Source organism: Schistocerca nitens, chromosome 1, assembly GCF_023898315.1.
Source record: "Schistocerca nitens isolate TAMUIC-IGC-003100 chromosome 1, iqSchNite1.1, whole genome shotgun sequence".
Classification (NCBI taxonomy): Eukaryota; Metazoa; Arthropoda; class Insecta; order Orthoptera; family Acrididae; genus Schistocerca; species Schistocerca nitens.
The window spans coordinates 152,751,567-152,772,593 of NC_064614.1; the positions used below are offsets into that span (position 1 = coordinate 152,751,567).

At 40.9% G+C, this 21,027-nt stretch overlaps 2 protein-coding genes across 2 annotated transcripts in view; one reads left to right on the top strand and one right to left on the bottom strand.

The window, feature by feature from the left end:
• Positions 1-14,368, bottom strand: part of LOC126243824 (caspase-1-like) — a 233,608-nt gene extending 219,240 nt beyond the window's left edge. The window contains exon 1 of the mRNA XM_049948193.1: positions 14,243-14,368. The gene's annotated coding sequence lies outside the window, so the exon portion shown is untranslated. The remainder of the gene's footprint in view (positions 1-14,242) is intronic.
• Positions 14,369-17,061: 2,693 nt separating this feature from the next.
• Positions 17,062-21,027, top strand: part of LOC126243870 (serine/threonine-protein phosphatase 6 regulatory ankyrin repeat subunit C-like) — a 383,629-nt gene continuing 379,663 nt past the window's right edge. The window contains exon 1 of the mRNA XM_049948195.1: positions 17,062-17,128. The gene's annotated coding sequence lies outside the window, so the exon portion shown is untranslated. The remainder of the gene's footprint in view (positions 17,129-21,027) is intronic.

Here is a 21,027-nt window from a genome sequence, read left to right on the forward strand (position 1 = left end):
AGCAAAACATGCAATAGCGAGTAAATATACCAGTAGCGAACAGAATGTCAACAAGTGGATGCAGCACAATTCCTATAACGAGGCTCTGCCAAGCGAACAATCTACAATTAATACCATAGTGTAACCTAATCTCCATGTTTGTACACTGTACATCAGCATTGCTATATTCTAAATTGAAGAGTAGTTATGACAACAAAACAGAAACGTGTAAATATGCAATCCATACGCACAGCAGCAAACATATGTCTTACACAATAAACAGGTCATTAGCATCACATCAGCATAAGCAAATAAATGTTCATATGTAATCTTTATAAGTAAACATGAAGGCGCAAGCAGATAAATCACAAAGTATAACTTACATACCTAACCACATCAGCACAATTAATCAGGTGACAATTATAATTTAAATAAATAAGCACAACAGGCACATAATAAAAAAATATGACATCAGTGAAAAAGCAGTGCAGCCAAGCGATGCATAATATATACAAATAACAACCCTGTTCATTAATAAAACATTGACAAAAATCAGCAAATGTACGCAAGCACGTCGCTTCACAAGTAAATTCATAGAACATGAAATTAGCAAAAAGTATGAATCACGTAATCGCGAGCAGCAAATTACGTCTAAAGTACGTACCTAAGTGGAAATATGTTACCTGAAAAATAAACTCAATTAATAGTTACCCTTTTTAGTTTATTACTTTTTTTTTTTTTTGAAATTACATTCTTCCTGAAATTTTCTCCATAGTAAGTCGTCTTAACGTCGGACATGCACAGAATTTACCTGAAGGTCTTAAATATTTTACACAACCGTATCCTGAAAAATACTGAACGTTAATAACATAATTTTTGAAGTCGCCATAGCTTTATACAGAATTTAGTCGGAGAAATTAAACTGTGTATTTGTTTACGGCTGTCAGTGCATTCGCACTGAGCGCTCGATCAGCTGTAGGCGCGTGACGTAGGAAGTGATTGTTTGCGGTCAACGACTGACTTGTGCGGCGCGCAGACTGACTGTTGCTTTGAGTATCTGCCGCCGCCGGAACACGGCGCGGTATCCTTGCATTCTCCACATGTTTACGTATAACTGTTGGTTTCTCAAAAGTATGTCATTCCACAAAAATTCTTACGTTCGATATGTGATGTATTCCCTTGGAGCGTCGAGGTTTAAGAGTTTCTACTTCGACAGTGTTATCATGAATGATTTTGCGAACCCTATATGGACCGTTATAAAGCAGAAAAAATTTGCGACACAAGCCTTTTCCTTTATGAGACAAACGATGAGACTTAACACCTTTTGACCAACTGACAAAATTTTTAAACGACCAGGACGTTTAGCTGATTTCTCTCTTCTAGCAGCCGCAGATGCAATATTTCGTAGAGCCAGATTCACAACTTCAGAATGCCGCAGTTTCCGTGAAGGCGGAAAAGGAACGATTTCAGAAATGCGATTTGTTGGTACTTTATTTTTTAATATCAATAGAGGCGGTAAAGAAGTTGAGTCATTAGGAAGTTCATTCATAATGTTTTGAAAAATATGAAGATACTGATCCCAAGTTCTGTGATTCTGATGACAATAAAGACGACACAATTTATTGATTTCCTTCATCCATCTCTCTGAAGCATTAGATTGAGGGTGAAAAAGTGAAATAAAAATTGGTTTAATCTTACGACGCCGTAGAGTACGAAGCCAAATTTTAGAACGAAACTGTGATCCATTATCTGATATAACCTTATCAACATGACCAACTTCTTTAAGAAAATGTTTGATGAAAGCATTAGATACTGAACGAGCTGTTGCCTTGCGTAAAGGTGTAAAACACACATATTTTGATGTCAATTCCACTGCTACGAAAACGTACGCAAAACCATTAGTAGAACGAACCACTGGACCGAACAAATCGACTGCAGCCATGTCCTTTAATTTCGCTGAAATGATAGGAAACAACGGTGCTCTGTGAGAAACAGTTGGCGGCTTAGCCTGTTGACATAATTTGCATTTGGCAAGAACAGATCGAATACGTTTTTCCATATTACTGAAGTAGCAATTTTCTCGCAATTTATGAAAGCATTTTCTGGGACCAAAGTGCGCATAACTGAAATGTGTAAACGAGGTGTGGCCAAATCATCCAATCTAACAAAGCGTCTAAGAAAATTACAGACACCAAGGAAACTACGAACATCACTTTTTGTGGAAGGAACAGCATAATTACGAATAGCGTCTAGTTTTTCTGGATCAGGAAGAATACCTTCTGTAGAAATAATGTGACCGAGAAATTTCACCTGTGAACGACCAAATTCAGATTTTTCCAAGTTCACTGTAATGCCAACTCTTGCACAAATACGTAATAATGAATCCAAAATTTTGTTGTGCTCACTCCAAGAACGTTTAACAATACGAATATCGTCAACATATGAAGTAATATTGTCACGAAGATAATCAGGTAAAATTTCGTTTAAACTACGAATGAATGCTGCAGAAAATATAGTAAGTCCAAACGGTAATTTCCAAAGTCACTTTTGGGTAAAACAGTCAAATCTGGTTATTGTTTACCTACTGTCTAGATAGATGGATAGTAGAAGAATTGTTTTTTTATAGATGCAAAGAATAGTGAAAGAGTAGGCAGCGGTGCAGAAAACTAAAAGGGAAATAGCACCACTACAGCTCGGAACCCTGTGATCGCTACGGCACATATTCACTTAGTATAGTGAATCCCCTGAGGACATTAATAGCTGCACATAAATTTCAGTTTGTGACTTAGAGGCAAATTTGGCGGAAGTGCGTACATAAATTGATCTAACCATGCACATGGATGTATGTCATTCTTAGAATTGCGAAAGATCTTAAATTTCTGAACTGTCAAAAAGTGTTTATAGTCAAAGTTTTCGCCTCGTGGCGACAAAGACCTACCGCGTCTGTCCCAGTCCCAGTGTTGATTATTGTCAAATTCGCGCGTCTGGCGCTCTCTTGTTGCATCCCGTAAATGAAACAAATTACCTTCTTCAAACCCCCCTGGTATCTGTGATTCTAAATTTCTTTTGCTGTCTTTTCCTACGATTTCGCCTTCAATTTGTTTGACTTGCATTCGTAATGCCTCAAATTCCTTTTTAACGCGTTCATTAAATTTTCCCTGATTTTCAACATGTTTATTTATGTTCTGGTACTCTTCGGTTTCTGAAAATGGTAATGGAGCTGTATCATCCGAATCTCTGTCCCCATGTAAACTAAGATTTGTCAATTTATCTGAAATTTCCTCAACTCTTTCCGATAAATCACCTATTTGTTCTTTCTGTCTATTTTCGTCTTCCGTAAGTGTCGCGACTCGGGTTTCAGTATTAACACATTTGGTAGTTAACTGTTCATATTGTTGTGTTAGATTATTTATTCTGTCATTTGGTACGGATTCCTCGATTCTCTCAAATATTTCTTCCTTATCGTGTGCACGTTGTAAATTTAACTCTGAAAATTTCTGTACTATCACGCGATCTCTCTCCTCCTGTTCTCTATCCTGTTCCCTTTGTCTAATCTCTACTGCAATTAATCTATTATTGTGAGCATTCAAAATCGGTTGTACTTCTTCTCTGATTTCTTTCTTTAATTCATCTTTCATATTTTTGAAACACGTGCCTATTTGTGAATCTAACCGTGTTTCCATTGTTTCCATCTCTGTTTTAATTTCAGATCGTAACTGTGATCCCACTGTTTTTAATTCAGATCCTAACTGTGATCCCAGTGAGTCTAACCGTGTTTCCATTGTTCCCCTATCTGTTTTTAATTCAGATCGTAACTGTGATCCCACTGAGTCTAACCGTGATTCCATTGTTCCCATCCGTGTTTCCATTGTTCCCATCTGTGTTTTTAATTCAGATCCAAACCGTGTTTCCATTTTTAATATAGCACTCATCAACTGCCCCATAGTAACTGATTCGAAACTCCTTTCGCCCCTAACATTTCCCGCAAAACCAGTTTCCTTCGTCATAGCTGTAAAGCTATCTGTGTTCGATACTATTTCAGAATCTTCTATCGTTAATCTCGTATTCTGTGAATTTTCTGATTGAGAAAAATTTTGAAATGGTTCCGGACTATTTTCCCGACTTATTACATTGTTTTCCACTTCATTATTCATCACACTGTTTTCCTCTGTTGGCGAGTTCGCCATGTTAACAATTTCGTCTTTCTCACTATTCATCATTTTTGTCTTTTTCATTGATCGCGTAATCATTTACAAAACATACAAAACTCGTCACTGTACGGAAATTACACACAATTGCACATCAAATTACACACAATTACACATCAACAATACCATTCACTCGAAATGTTTCCCTCAAACACGATTAACGAACAATTGAAATAATTGCACTAAATCGTCAAACGCGTATACAAGACAACAAATCAATTTCAGAGAAAAAAATACCATTATAAGAATGACAATTACCAAATCTACACATGCAAAACAGACTCTAATTACTAAACTACAAATTACTACAACAATGCTACTGTCTACTATTTTTACAATCAGAAGATTCCAAGGGACGATCCGAAGCAGTGGTCGCCACGTGCATGGGGGCTTAATTAAAATATAATGAAAATAATTTTTAAATTTTTAGTAGCTGTTTGTCCGATTACGAGGCTCGTAAACGGTTGGCCCTGACTGTTATTATTACGCAATCTGACTGCTTAGAACAATAACAAAGAATGAAATGGAAATTTTCATTAACACAATTAATTAATTAAGTCCCCAGCAACTATAAAAACCTACGAAACCAAGCACAAGTGTAACTGTTCTGTGTGTGGAAGTATGACTCAACGTACGCATCTGGCACGGTTCTTCTTCAACAACACAAGAAATTTTAAATATCATTTATACTGAATTAATTAAAGAAAATAAAAATACCATAATTACTCAAGAGAACCACAATTACACTCTAATCCAAGAACACAAGCCAGATGCTTTGTTGACTGAACCTGTAATGACGCATTATTTAAAACATGGAAATAATGAAAAATAAATCAAGTTTCGTTACCTTCATATATTGACCAAAATCACTCTAATCATTACAATATATCTCCACACCGACTCGCTATTACCACATCTCAACAAGATCTTTTCAGTATCACATCTCAGCAAGCACTCCCTACTAGCACATCTCAACACGAACTGACTACTACGAGTCCTCGACAAGCACTGCCCACTACGACATCTCAATAATCACTGCCCACTACGACATCTCAATAATCACTGCCAGTGGAGGCGGCGGAACAATGCTCTCTAGCGATCTCTGGCGCTGTAGCTCAGTGTAGCCACCTTTCAACATACCGGAATCGCAGTGTAACTGCCGGACGCTGATCTGTGGGGTGTGGTGCACTACCGCTAATACAGTTATTTCATTAGCTTCTCCTGTGAAACGTTTACTTCGTTTCTGATTATTAGATCACGGGAAACTTCCCTATCAGAGCCCTAAAGTCCCGGCAGATTTCAGTGTGAGGTGCACTCGTTTGATGGTCTGGCCAAACCAATCTGACTCACAGGCACGACGATGCATGCTGGAATTGTCAAACACCAGACGACTGACACAGGACTAATGGTTCACTCTCATGACACACGATATGTCCGAGATGATATTCAGTTCCACTGTCAATACAGTTGGAACCTGCCACTGGCTCTTAGTTCCCCACAAGTTGAAGACCACAAGTCTCACTCACTAGTGAATGACCTGACGTTCTCCACCAGGGGAAGACCAGAAGATGAAGAAAGGCAAATAATCACAATCACTTTCCACCAAACTTCGGTATGGGAGCCAAATTAGCAAAAACAACCGCCTCCACATTGTACAACTCAATCGAACTGTCCTCTACTCATTGAATCTCCCCTATTGACTGTTCTGTTGGCCTGGTAGCCAATCCAGACACAGCACCGGGGTTCCCACGCTGGGGGAGCAAGCCTTTGTTTCGTATGTCCTGAGAGGAGCCAACCAGGGACAAAAATCTCTCTTGTCTGAAGAAGAAGGTTTTTGATTAGGAAGGCGTCGTTCTCACAGTAAGCATGGCCATGTTTCAGAAAAAAAAGTCTGCCTAGATGGGACCTCAGTTCCTTATTTATCAAGAGATCTATTATTTCCAGGCCAACCGTTTGCAGTTTCTGAAAAAAGGCTGTCAAGCTTCGAAACTGTCGTGCCCATGAAATATATGTTTTCTCCGCTGGCTAAAAGAACCTGGCGACGTCCTGGCATCACGGGAATGACAGTCTTACCTCCACTAAACACATGCTCCAGCCACTCTGTCTGTACCATCCCAGCTTCTAACATGAGAATGCTTGGAGTTTTATGACCGTCCCACCATTTGCACTAAAGCTCAGATTGCAGCTGTTTCTCTTAAATAGATTCCTCCTACCACTTTCTGCCAACTGGCCGCCTTCGTGTGGTCTGTCGCCATCCCAGGTAAAATGTTTTGTGAACTGGCGCCCTCCTACTCCGGCCCTAAGTAAGAAGGCGTAAGTGCCACGGCCCAAAATCCGTCTGCTTCCCACAATCACTCGCACAGCCAGGTCCCTAGAAACAGTACTTATGGGCCACAATCCATCCTTATTCCTGTTCTCCGTCGCCTCCACTATGGCCCCTCAGGTACAAGTTCTCCACAGACTATACATGCAGTTATATGAACATCCTGCAAACAGTTTCCTCACGCAGAAAGTCATAAACCACATACCGAATGTAGTACTGGGGAACACCGAGATCATGATCTAAAATATGAATATGAATCTGACAGCCAGTGTTGTTTAAGTGAGAGAGTCGCATGCCACCTCTCAGTCTCATTAGGGCAACAAGTTAATAATATATGGTGATCGCCAAATTATCACTTTCTACTGCGAGTGCGAAGTCGTCCACGTATGTGTTCCTGCATATATAAGAGGTGTCATGGTGGGAAATAATGTCTTACACCTGTTGGCATGTTCTCTCACAAGGAGAAGGCCTCAGACACGGCCAACCGATTCGGCTCAAGTTTGGCAGGTCACTTGTGTATTACCTAAAACAAAAGACTCTAAGATATTTTGGGTCAACACCCCCGCAATTTTGATAAAATCACCTCTAAAGGTTATGACGAGCAATCGACTCAAAATTGGAGGGATCGATAGATAATTGTACATAGATGACGAGCAATCGACTCAAAATTGGAGGGATCGATAGATAATTGTAAATAGAGAATTTTTCATCATCAGGTATGGGGTCCGCAAAAGCAAAATTTTCCAGAAATCAAGGAAAGAAACTTTTACAACTGCCGCTTCTCTACTCACATGGTAAACGCCTTTCGCCGACAGCGCCGATAGCGGAAGGCCAAGGTAATTGGCTGGAAATCGGAAAACCCGGGTTCTAATCTCGAAGAAACGTAGCGGATGTTATTCTTTTCGTTTGTATTTTTCCATATATCAATTGATAGGGATAGGAGGGTTAATAAGGTAAGTATATCAATAAAGAATGATAGTGATACTGACCTTATTAACCCTCCTATCCCTATCGACTGAGATATCGAAAAATACAAACGAAAAGAAGAACATACGCGAGGTTTCTTCGAGATTCGAACCCGGGTTCTCAGAGTCCCAGCCAATTACCTTGGCCGTTGCGCTATCTGTGCTGTCGGCGAAAAGCGTTTACCATCTGGGTACAGAAGCGGCAGTTGTAAAAGTTTCTTACCTCGATTTCTGAAAAAGTATGCATTTTCGGACCCTATATCTGATGATGAAAAATGCTCTATTTACAAGTATCTATCGATCCCGCCAATTTGGAGTCGATTGCTCGTCGTAACCTTTAAGGGTGATTTTCTCACCCAAAATATCCTAGATTCCTTCGTTTTAGGTTATACACAAGCGACCTGACAAATTTGAGCTGAATCGGTTGGCCGTGTCTGAGGCCTCCCCCTTGTCAGAGCTGCAGAGGGTAGAAATGGGCTGCAAGTCAGGCCGAAATGGAGTCTCGTGAAGTGGTAGTATATTATTTCGTTCGTCATTTGAAAATCTCCCGTTTTGTTCTAGTTAGTTCTGAACCAAAAGAATCTGGTCAAGTCTTTGCTTTATTCATCCACGACCAGTTGAAGAAACGCCTGTAAACTTTTTCACAGACTATAGCAGTAAAATGTAGTCTGAATCATAGTAAAATCTCTACGATTTCAGCTAGAGATTCAGTCCTACCTCTAGTACCTCATTCAGAGAAGGGTAACAGCAGTCATGGTCTCCGAGCTGATAGTCCATGCTGCTGCAAACGTCGTCGAACCGTTAGAGACTCTCCTCTATTTAGTCTCCCCATTTTTATCTTTCGTCACTGTATGATGATGGAGGTAAAACAACGACTTCCCTGAGAGCTGAGTAGGAACTTCCTCTACTTTCCGCATCATAATGTAGTCTAGCATGAGTCTTAGTACTTTTGCTTAAAGTTTTCTTGACGTCGAAATCTGCAGTCAGTCTGTTACTTGGAAGAGTTTTATCCTGTCTTTTGGGAACTGGGACCACGGCTCGTTGGTCCTTCATACAGAAAGAAGCTCTGAATTCCTCAAGAAGCATCATTCTTTTTGCTCACGTATCTATCTTGATTGGTAGTAATCCCTCTAGTCTGTAAGTCCCAATAGCGTTTGAAGTCGTTACCTGAGGCAGAGGAGATGAGTCAGAATCAGAATGAACAAAATTTATCACAGTTGCGTACACAATGACTCCTGACTTGTTCCCACTAAGTATCCTGGAAAATATGGAAGGAACTAACACAAAGGATTCAGAAATGCATATTGCTGAACCGCCTTTCACTATTTTCCAATCCTCCTATGAGGATCTCCAGGGAATATCTTCCATTGAGTTGGTTTCAGGATCTGCTAGCACAATCTTTTGGGCATACGATAAACTCTTTACATATTGTGGAGTAGGTGGATGGTGTGAATTCATATGAAGACTTTCAAAAGCAATGGGTGGCATCGAAGAATGTTTCCTAAACCCCTTCATACACTACTGGCCATTAAAATTGCTACACCAAGAAGAAATGCAGATGATAAACGGGTATTCACTGGACAAATATATTATACCAGAACTGACATGTGATTACATTTTCACGCTATTTGGGTGCATAGATCCTGAGTAATCAGTACCCAGAACAACCACCTCTGGCCGTAATAACGGCCTTGATACGCCTGGGCATTGAGTCAAAAAGAGCTTGGATGGCGTGTCAGGTACAGCTGCCCATGCAGCTTCAACACGATACCACAGTTCATCAAGAGTAGTGACTGGCGTATTGTGATGAGCCAGTTGCTTGGCCACCATTGACAGACGTTTTCAAATCGTGAGAGATTTGAAGAATGTGCTGGCCAGGGCAGCAGTCGAACATTTTCTGTATCCAGAAAGGCCCGTACAGGACCAGAAACATGCGGTCGTGCATTATCCTGCTGAAATGTAGGGTTCCGCAGGGATCGAATGAAGGGTAGAGCCATTGGTCGTACCACTTCTAAAATGTAACGTCCACCCTTCAAAGTGCCGTCAATGCGGACAAGAGGTGACAAAGACGTGTAACCCTGGCACCCCATACCATCACGTCGGGTGATACGCTAGTATGGCGATGACGAATACACGCTTCCAATGTGCGTTCACCGCGATGTCGCCAAACACGGATGCGACCATCATGACGCTGTAAATAGAACCTGGATTCATCCGAAAAAATGACGTTTTGCCATTCTTGCACTCAGGTTCGTCGTTGAGTACACCATCGCAGGCACTCCTGTCTGTGACGCAGCGTCAAGGGTAACAGCAGTCATGGTCTCCGAGCTGATAGTCCATGCTGCTGCAAACGTCGTCGAACCGTTCGTGCAGATGGTTGTTGTCTTGCAAACGTCCCCATCTGTTGACTCAGGGATCGAGATGTGGCTGCACGATCCGTTACAGCCATGCGGATAAGATGCCTGTCATCTTGACTGCTAGTGATACGGGGCCGTTGGGATCCAGCACGGCTTCCGTATTACCCTCCTGAAGCCAGCGATTCCATATTCTGCTTAACAGTCATTGGTTCTCGACCAACGTGAGCAGTAATGTTGCGATACGATAAACCGCAATCGCGATAGGCTACAAACCGACCATTATCAAAGTTGGAAATGTACACGAGGCGTCACAACAACGTTTCACCAGGCAATGCCAGTCAACTGCTGTTTGTGTATGAGAAATCAGTTGGTAACTTTTCTCATGCCAGCACGTTGTAGGTGTCGCCACTGGCGCCAACCTTGTGTGAAGGCTCTGTAAAGCTAATCATTTGCATATCACAGCATCTTCTTCCTGTCGGTTAAATTTCGCGTCCCTATCACGTCATATTCGTGGTGTAGCAATGTTAATGGCCAGTAGTGTATTAAACTGAACAAGTCTGCAGTGGCGTGAGGGTGTAGCCTTTAATTTAAATGTACAAATAGTTAATTCTCGTCGGTCTATAGTCTGGAGTTTCAAATCGTCAGTCAGCGATTTCTGTGTGAAGCTTTATTGACTTCCCGCATCCAGCACATGTCGAAGTGTCCTACTCAATCCTGTAGGCCCTGAGAAACATACTTGCGCCATCTGGAAGTACGTGAACCTGTGGGGAGTAACAGTACTTTTCCCACCGAAATAATTTTGCCTGAGCCGCATGAGTATTAGTACCCCTTCCTTCATCACAAATTAATTTACGATCAGTTGTCTGGACATCGCACATCGAGCATTTTGCTTCTTCCTATAATCTGAAACTATATGCCTACGTTTAAGACAAAGAAAACATTTGTTTGCCAGCTTCAGTTTATCTATTTGATCACTGACACATGTGTTGTTGATACAGTCCTGCGCCCACTTACTGCGAGATTCACAAAAGACGCATAATGGTTCTTGCACTCTGGTGCCTTCTTGGATTGGTCTTTTAGATTTTGCGTGCACCAACGTGCGGCAATGCGTTTCACAGCGCCAATATACTCTTCCCATTTTCAAACGTCGGGCTTGTATTCGTCATCGTCTAACAGGTCATGGATCCCCTCACCTAGTTTGGTGAGCCCAATAAAACGTCTTTCTTTTCTTTATTGTGATTTCATTCCCCTGCCCCATATGGGCAGGGGAGTGCTGTCAGCGGCACAATCCGCCTCTCTTCAGCCGTGTGACATGACAGCTAATACAAGAAGAAAATGTTGCATATAAGACGATAAAAGAGAGTGACATAAAACTGAGTAATGGGAGAAAATGGAGGTAAAAATAGACTGACTTGGAGACGTTCATAGGGGAAAGTTGAAAAAGTCAACAGGAAGTTAAAAAAAAAAAAGTTGGCGATTCTTAAAACACAGAGAAGACACTGAATGGACATGCACAGGTTAAAAGTCGCCCACAGTATTAAAAACACTCCAGAACACACACACGACGAAGAATAAGTCTTGTAGTCTCTCTTTATAGTACGGTACTTAAATCCGCGAGTTCCGCAGTGTCTGACAACCTTACAACTTTAGCGACGAAGCGCATAAAGTTAGCTCTTTCTCTCATAAGTTTCCTCTTTAGGCCATGTAATTGTGCTTCCCAACTGTTATCTGCATCTCCAATCCCTCACGTTATTTCAAAGATTATTGCAGTGACGGCTCGTGATCAGCCGTTTCTCAATAGGCAATGCCTGAAGATCGCTAGCCTGAGTAGTACAATGAACAACCATCTGATGGCAGCACTATTTATATGCGCTTCGCAGTAGCATTTTTGAATAGCGCTTATTACCGTTTCGAGCGAAACAACGTTTATTCTGAAACAGCTACGGCAGCACGCAAACGATATGCCGTATCAAACTTACATTCTGAGCATCAAAGTACTTTACTACTGCCGTAGAGCCTGCATAATACTCTGAAACTATTACGATGTTGTTGTTGTATTTTTCTGCGTTGCAGGATAGATGCGTGCCTTTCTTTGTCATCCAGCTCATCTTTGTGGTTCTGTCCTTCCCTTTCGGCTAGCTCTGTCTCAGGTTTCGGCACCAAAAAATGTTCTGTCGTGGAAATATAGTAATGACGGACACAATAAACTTTATTTCTCGTCACGGTACTACATATCAACAAAAATCAGTAAGTCAGAGATGTTTCTCCAAAGAATAAACAGATAGTTTCTCACTCGTGACAAGTATCTAGTTCCACAAAAACATGATAGGAACATTTTCCATCTAGTAATCTCCATGATGTAAGCAACTTGATAAAAAACACTACTGACGAATTGATTTTTACGAATTTCGATGCTAAAAGCTAAAAGCCGTATAAAACTTTATTTTGCAATGTGAGAGGAACGAATTAATATGGAATTCCGTGATGTCAGTCTGTATAAACCGGCAAGGTTTTGATTGTCCTGTGAATATGAACGTCCTATCTCTAGTCGTTCGAGGTGATCTGTTTCTTCTGAACATGAGTGTATATCGATTATCTTCGCAATCGTGAGAGAATCAAACTGGGACAATACTCACAGATTTTCCTTTGTAAAGGACCATTTGAAATTAGAGTTCACCATTCCTGATTTGGAACTGTTATACTCAATTTCAGCTCTGTGTCATTCAAGGGAGTCTGTTCACTAACTTTGATGCCCCTGATTGCCTTTGCAAATTTCCAGAATTTCTTCGGGTTTTGTGGAGGATCTTTCGATAAGATTTTGCTACGACAGTCATTGAAGGCTTCACACACTGCTCTCTTCACGGTCAGTGTATTTCATTTAGAATTTCTCTACCTATAGTCCCATGCTGATTTCCGCCTATTAAAAGTTTCGTTTCAGAGCAAGACTCTCTACATGCTGCTGTCAAGAATTAAAAGTTACGGTACTGCCTCTTGATCTTGTTAACTGAATATATAAAACTTTCTACTTCTTTTAGTTGCCCTTTATACTCTGGTAATATGTCTGCTTAATTTGTCTTATGGTCACAGATACCAGTTACAGTCTGGACATCATCACTGAGGTACCGGTAGGGTCTATTTTTCCAGTAAATCAAATGTACTTTCATTATGAATGAGCTTCCGAAGTATCTGTTCTAGGAAGTGACTTGTCACGCTCAACACTTGCAAAACTGTAATCATCCCAGTTGATTGTTGGATGATTAAAGTGTCTTCTGATGAGGAAAGAATGTTGAATAACGTATGTATTAGTGAATTAGAGTTTCCTCTAAAGTTTTTAGTTACATCCATGAGTAAGTACGGTGGTCGATAGAAAGACAATTATATGTTTACGCCTAACTTTGATACTGAGTCTTGGCCGAACATACTCGCAAGCCGCTTCTATCTAATTTGAATTTCTTATCTACCGTGAGACATACACTGTTTTCCATTGGATTATCCTGTCGATATACACTAAGGTTTACCCCAAAAACTTCAGTACTATAAATTTCAGGTTGCTAACTTTCGGTGCCTAGTATTGTGTGAGCTCCATACTTTTGCGAAGGACTTCATGCTCTGGTATTTTCTTGTGAATGCTTCGGCAGTTTACACTAGGTTTTTTATTTAAAAAAAAATTAACCCTTTTGTGCGACCCACACTCAGTCAGCTATCTGGATAGTAGTCTTCAGTGATTAGAGCACATATGAGCCATATAGGGGAACCGTGCAGTTCTCAATCCTATAGTACAAGTCCTGGAACTTGTTGCCAAGCTTGTCACAAAATCTTCAAAGTCACTGTTTCAAGTAGTCCACTCTATTCTTAAACATGAGACTACGATCAGTCGAGTGAGACTGCTGAAGATTGTGAGCTTCGCTGAAATTCCGTGAGCAAGGAAGGTTTTCTCAAAATTGTCTGCTAGGCTCTGGAATGATCCAAGTATTACGTCAGCCCCACACGACAGGCATCATTAATTGTCCCAACATGCACCACAATCTGCATTTGATTCCACCCTGTTCCCTCGGTGGCTGCAGGGAATAGCTTGCACTATCTGATCCATCTCTTCCATTACTCTTATTTCTCTGGGGGATACCATTATTCGCCGTACAATTGACGATTAATAGACCCTTATTCTGTTTGCCTCCTGTGGCGAAATAAATAAAAAAATTAAATTTATTGATTTTTTGAAAAGAGGAAAAAATTATGGATATGGAACTGTAACATTAGAATTTTTGAAAGGCTTTTTTTACGGACTGTACTGACCGGCTTGAATGCGGGCAAATTCAGTGCTGCGTGAAATTTGCCTGTAATATAATTTACCATTCCGATTAATTACATTTTTTAATTCTATGTCATTGTTGATTTATTCAGAGTTCTCACCTTAGACGTAGAATTCGTCCTTCTGCCACAATATGAATTCATTAGTCGCCATCCATGTTCTTCTCTTTGTTGACCGTATGTATCTTCCTGAGTCGGCATCGGTTCACTTCACGAAGACGGTGGAAACCAAGGAATACAATGCTACGTCGCTTTAAATAATTCTCGTAAAACTTAGATACATCTCACTATTTTTTATTCACAACACAATAAGACTTGCTCTGCTCGTCGCACAAACCATAAATACTAACAAGATGGCTGCCTTTCCGCACACACCAAAAATTACGTCCATCCTCTACAAGGTAACATCTAAAGTGTCTCTTAACTCCTTCTTGGAGTATGAAACAAAAGAGAATCCAATATGAACATTACAGAGATTATATTCTACATCCTTCTCAATTTAATCTTTGGCGCAGCCTTTAAGGTATCGTATGTCTCTGCGTCGGAATGTGTCATTACACTCCTATTCAAGGGCAAGCAGCAGATTTGTCAACAAGTGAAGTGTGTCTCAATAGTTCAATTTCTGTGGAATATAGCGCCTCAAACTTGTTGGTTAGGAGGATGGTTGTTTAATGATACAATGAAGGCTTTCACGACCAGATGGCCGGCCGAGGTGGCCGAGCGGTTCTAGGCGCTACAGTCTGGAACCGCGCGACCGCTACAGTCGCAGGTTCGAATCCTGCCTCGGGCATGGATGTGTGTGATGTCTTTAGGTTAGTTAGGTTTAAGTAGTTCTAAGTTCTAGGGGACTGGTGACCTCAGAAGTTAAGTCCCATAGTTCTCAGAGCCATTTGAACCACGACCAGATTTTTCAGCTGCCGAGAATTCTTCCGGGTTGTATGGTCGTAGTCCATGGAACTCTTCTACCCTGACGTTTCGTCCAAAGCTACGTTGGACATCTTCGGAGAAGCTCCAGGTTGTGCTGAGTCGGCAACAAAGTATAAAATCTGTCTGGTATACATCAGACACACTTATTGTTACTGAACAGAAGCAAATTACGCCTCTAGCTGTTTTCAGTCTGTGTTGCACTGTACGTAACGTCAATAGTTTCTTCCCAGTCTTCGTAAATATTCAAATATAACATATATCAGCTTGTGTATAGTCGCCGGCTGAATGCTGTATCATACATGGTGCTTGGTGTTCAGAACAGAAAACATCTTCATTCACCAAGTCTTTATTGATTCACTGCAATAGCTTTTTTCAGCAGTTTTATGAACACAATTCTTGCAGATTCACGTGCTTACGAACGGATTTGACGTTATTATCAGTACGCCTGTGAAGTTTTGATTCAGTTTGTTAGTACCTCCTTCTGTGTACGAGGTCTGTTCAAAAAATTCCGGAACCTTCGTAATTTCGCGCCAATGATGTGCTCGAGCAAAATGCGGTTGGCATCCCTGCACATGCCTGTGTTTAATGTGTAACTGCCGGAAGTTTCATTGTTGTATATCTGTTAGTTATTGTTCTGTGCTGTAATGAGTAGAACGTTATGTCGCACAGTTTGCGAATTTCGACATGGCAGAGTTCGAGGAGTAACGCTTCTGCACTAAATTTTGAATGAAACCCAAGAAAACCTTTACAGAGACTCGCCAAATAATGCAGGAAGCCTACGGTGACGAGTGCTTAAGTCGTACTGGGTTTTACGAACGGTTCACATGGTTTAAAAATGGGCGGATGGAAGTGAAAGACGACCCTCGTTTAGGACGCCCTTCGAAATTTACCGACGACGCTGATGTCAGGAATATCGACGAAATTGTGCATCCCAATCGAAGACTGACTGTCCGAGCGATTGCAGAGAAGTGTATAATTTCATTTGGATCGCTTCATGAAATTGTGTGAAAAGGAAATGGGCTGAAATGGGGCGAGACAATTCACGGCTCTTGCATCACGATAACGTACCTGCTCATTCGTCGCTGATGGTGCGTGACTATTGCATACAAAACGAAATCACTGTGCTGCCTAACCCTCCGTACTCTCCAGACCTGGCCCCTGCGGACATTTCTGTATTTCAAAAGTTAAAAACTCCGTTGAAAGGTCGAAGATTTGCAACGATACACGAGATAAAAGGAAACTCGCAAACGGCGCTTCGCGCCATCCAGCAAGAGACGTACCAAGGCTGCTTCCGGAAGTGGAAACGGCGTTGGGAGCGATGTGGAGGAGAGTATTTCGGAGTAGATCATGCACAATAAGTAAAGGAAATGCACGGAAAAAATTTGTGGGCGAACTTCCGAATTCTTTTGGACAGACCTCTACATCACGTACCGTAGTGCTGTTATCCGTGTATATTCACCAATACGATTCTGCAAACAATACTATTGTTCGCTCAATATTCTGAAACACTGTATTACGGTTATCCCGTGCGTGTGTTTCTCACTCATTTTACAATATAAGAGGAAAAACCCTCTCTAAATCAATTTTGTCGCATGTTAAATATGGCATGTTAAGCGTTGGAACTCTGACCACAAAATTCAGAGAAATTTTGTAGTTAAAACGGGGAATCAAATCAGTATGTCTTAAGTGGTAAAAAGATATCTAACTGCGAGAAGTTGCGGATGCGGAAATTATTTGTACAGATAGAATAAGCGACGCTGCTTAACACGAGTTATTTCTTGGAACGGTAGAACAGATTAGCGCAGCATACTATGCTTCCACATACAACACAAATGCGCGATATTTGAGATTACATCCCGTATCGATCATATTTCAACGTACAGTGCAACACTTCCGAGAACTCGGATTACTCAACATCGCGCAAATGCCACCTGCGCGGCGACGGAACACAGCTGACGACTGTGACCGAGGTCACATAGGCTGACGTGAACTGCGCATGCTCTTTCCCAGCGTGCCTTGCTCGCGAAACAGCAGACTACGCCTGGACAGCAGCGATATCTGGTGAGTATACGGAGCAACTGTAACTTCAAAGCGTTTCGTGCATTTAATACGTGCAATACGCATGCGAAAGGATGTGTGTTTTCAGTGAATGCAAGCGAATGTGTGCATAGAGGCTGCAGCAGAATCGTAATAAGCCAAATTAAATACTGTGTTCTTCTTAAGCAGCTTAATTCTTGTCAATTGCGAGTGAGTGGTTTTAAGAGGAACAATAGATAACGGGGCCAGTGATGTACAAAGTAGGTTAATTTGGCACTTTTGCCACTATAAGCGATTTTATAGTCAGGATTTTATTTAAAAAAGTACACAACAAGAGATTCATGTGTCATGCGTATCACAACAAGGAATTTTGCTCAACTTTTAACGTTAATGTGGTATGGAGCGGTCACTGCCCATAGATTTTTGACTGTTGAAATGACTATGAACTATTTCGCGTTGGTGACGCAATAGATCGAATTAGACAACATTGATTCTAGTTTGTAACGTATAAAATATTTGTTTAATGTGGACAACAACAAAACTTGGATCTACGAAAGTACCGGTAACTCTCTTGCGTAATACATTGGTTTGACGTCTCGAGGTAGCGTCCAAGCTCATAACAGCGTCAGGAGTTAATTTTTGATTTCACATATGCAGTTCATATTCGGCGAGTATGTACTTATGATGATGGTGTTGATCGAAAGGGAAATTTATATGTTGTTCTCAATTTTTTAAATCACGTTTTACATGTTTAATGAAGTCATAGTCTTACACTGGAATGAATTAAATAAGTTTTAAAAGACGAAGCTAACATTATATGTGTAGCCTAAACACGCAGCTGTCGAAGCAGCACAGAGTAACAATATTGATTTGAAATACAGACGTACAATGTCCACGGAAAAATGAGTACAATGTTACCAAGGGCGCCCCAACGATAGTTTGTACGGGGCCTAGACATTGGGGTATGAGTGTTTTTAATATATTGGAAGACGAATGGCGACTTGTAAGTAGTCGTAAAAAACGTTCCATTTCCGACCCTGTTTAAAACCTACTTAATACCGACTTATAAGTCATTTTCTTGGAAGAAAAACGCCCGATTAGAAAATATTTTTCTATGAGTTTGAACATGGCTACGCTTCAGCAGATGTGCAAGCAAGAGCTTTAGTGGATTGGAAATAACAGCTAACCAGTTCAAAATATAGGTTTATGGTTTCGACAGTTTAGAACTGTATTTTTCAGAAGATACAGTACACAGAATCACATATTATATATATTCAGTTGGAGTCGTTGATTCTGTCTAGTGTGCGTGTCATCCAGAGTCAATGGCTCCCATTGTATATAGATGATTCTACATAAAGTACAGTCTGAAGAAGACAGTTTTAAAAATGTCGAAACCAAGTTCAAGGATTAATAAACCTGTATTTTGCAACTGGTTGGCCATTCTTTGCAATCCACTGACGCAATACTTTTTTCCTTTTCCTGAGAGCTGAGGGGTCTTGCAGTCTTGTGTGGAGGTATGAGCAGACTGCTACTAGCACGGTACACTCCCTGCGCTGCAACGCTGCACGTAAATGCAGCGTTACTCACGAGGAATCATTTACGTCCTAACTTTTGGTTTACTAACGTTATTCTGTCTGGATGATTTCATACTACCAAATTTTTATTGTGATGGGACAACCTACTGGTTTTAACAACAGACTGGCCATTCTGTAGTTGTTTCTTGAGTGGAATGAAAGTGAAACTAGTCTTTTCCGTCAAGTTAGTTTTGTGAATGTTTTTCAGTCACACTAACGGTTTGAGTGGTTTCATTCACATGCTTTTTCGGTTATAAATGATACGTGACAAGGACTGCCAGCTTTGTTAGAGACAAATAAAGTATTAACAGAATCTTCCGTCGGTTCTTAGTAGAACAACATTATAATAAATGAAACGCACCAGTCTGCCTTTGTTCTACAATATTATTTTTATTGTTAACCGGTTTTCGGCTTACTAGGCCATCTTCAGACATTTTCTGAGTATTATCACCAAAGAAGTTAAATGTTAGCAAACAACGTTGGAAGAGAAGTAAACACATCTAGAATAACATATAGTAAGTAACATCTTAGCAATGAAAAAGTAAAAACTGAACAGTACATAAATAACAGTGGAGTAGACAGGAAAACCTTTAGCACAAAATAGGAATAGCATGCTTACATAACAGTTTCTATTAATAAACAAAACTAATAAAATAAAATAGACAAGGCTGCATCTGGAGGTATGAAACATGGAGAGTGACGCACAACCAATTAAAGAGACAGTTATCAATGCAACTACAGAATACATAAGGAACTTAAGCAATATAAATAAGATAAACAGAAATAAATGGAGGAAATAGGAAAATGGAGGTGTTTGAGGGAATCTACATATTGAGAGTGTGGTGGTACTGCATTTTAACATTAACATTGTAATCAAAGCAGTGGTTGTGTAACAGCTTTCATTAAATAAATGAGCGAAGTAAAATATGAACAGAATTTGTTGAGCTAAATACAAGGGGTGTTAAACATGGACAGTAATACAAGTACCAGATAAAAGAAAGCCTTAACTATTGAAACTACAGTATATGTGGAATACAAAGACAACTTCAACAAAACAAAACAACTTAATAAATACAGGAAAATGGGAATATGTTGGAAGAGAGACTGTGGGAAGTAATGGACAACAAAGATGATTATATGAAGTTTAGGAGAGGGGAAGTGTTGAGCTGCGTCTGGTCATTTAGGATGAGATCTGCACTTCATTTATTACAAATAAAGTATCTCATTTCAAGGAGAGGTGGATGAAACGTATATTTCTAAAAGTAGTAGTTTGCTGGGGAAAGCATCATTTTACTTGTTTCACATTAAGGAACTGTCAGTAGATCATTACTGGACACTGTTCGAGCTGTGAACGCCAACAGAAGTCCCGAGAGCCACTTTATATGAGCGGAAGGCTACAACTTATAAATTAATTAACTCGCCCCAGTCATCCGCGTCCTTCTCCGGTAACTTGCATGCTTGCTGCGCAGAACGTACGTAGGTAGCGCAGCAAGACTTCCATCGACCAGGTGAGCAGTCGAATGCAAGAGGTAGCGAGCCACCTGTTCCTGTAGGTCGTATCACACTTGTCGGCCGCTGGGTAGCCACTTTTAACATTAAAAACAGCTGCCGTGTAAACGACGCGCTAGCTGGTGCTGAGAATACCTGGCAGGCTGTACCGTCAGCAGCACTCAGGATAATCGCACATGTTCAAGTAGGTATTCCTAGTTTGACACAGAACTGACCAGGCCACGGTTTTCCAGTCGCCTAGGCCGCTAGGGTCAAATTGTCACGATCCCAGGAGAGGCGCTGCAGGCGATGTCGTGCTGTTAGCAAAGGCACCCGCTTCGTTCGTCTGCTACCACAGCCTATTAACCCCAAATTTCGCCACACTGCCCTAACGGATACATTCGTCATACGCCCCACATTGATTTCTGTGGTTATTTCACACAGTGTTGCTTGTCTGTTGCACTGAAAATTTTACTCAAAATCTGCTGCTCATGATCGTTAAGTGGAGGCTGTCAGCTATTGCGTTGTCCGTGGTGAGAGGTAATGCCTGACATATGGTATTCTCGGCAGGTTCTTGACACGGTGGATCTCGGAATATTGAATTCCCTAACGATTCATGAAACAGAATGCCCCATGCGTCCAGCTCCAACTACCATTCCGCGTTCGAAGTCTGTTAATTCCCGTCGTGCATAATCACATCGGAAACCTTTCCACATGAATTCCTAGGGTCCAAATGACAGCTCCACCAATGCCCTGCCCCTTTATACCTTGTGTACGCGTCACTTCCGCCATTTGTATATTATGTTCACATCGCTATCCCGTGACTTTTGTCACCTCAGTGTATTATCATTTGAAAGATAC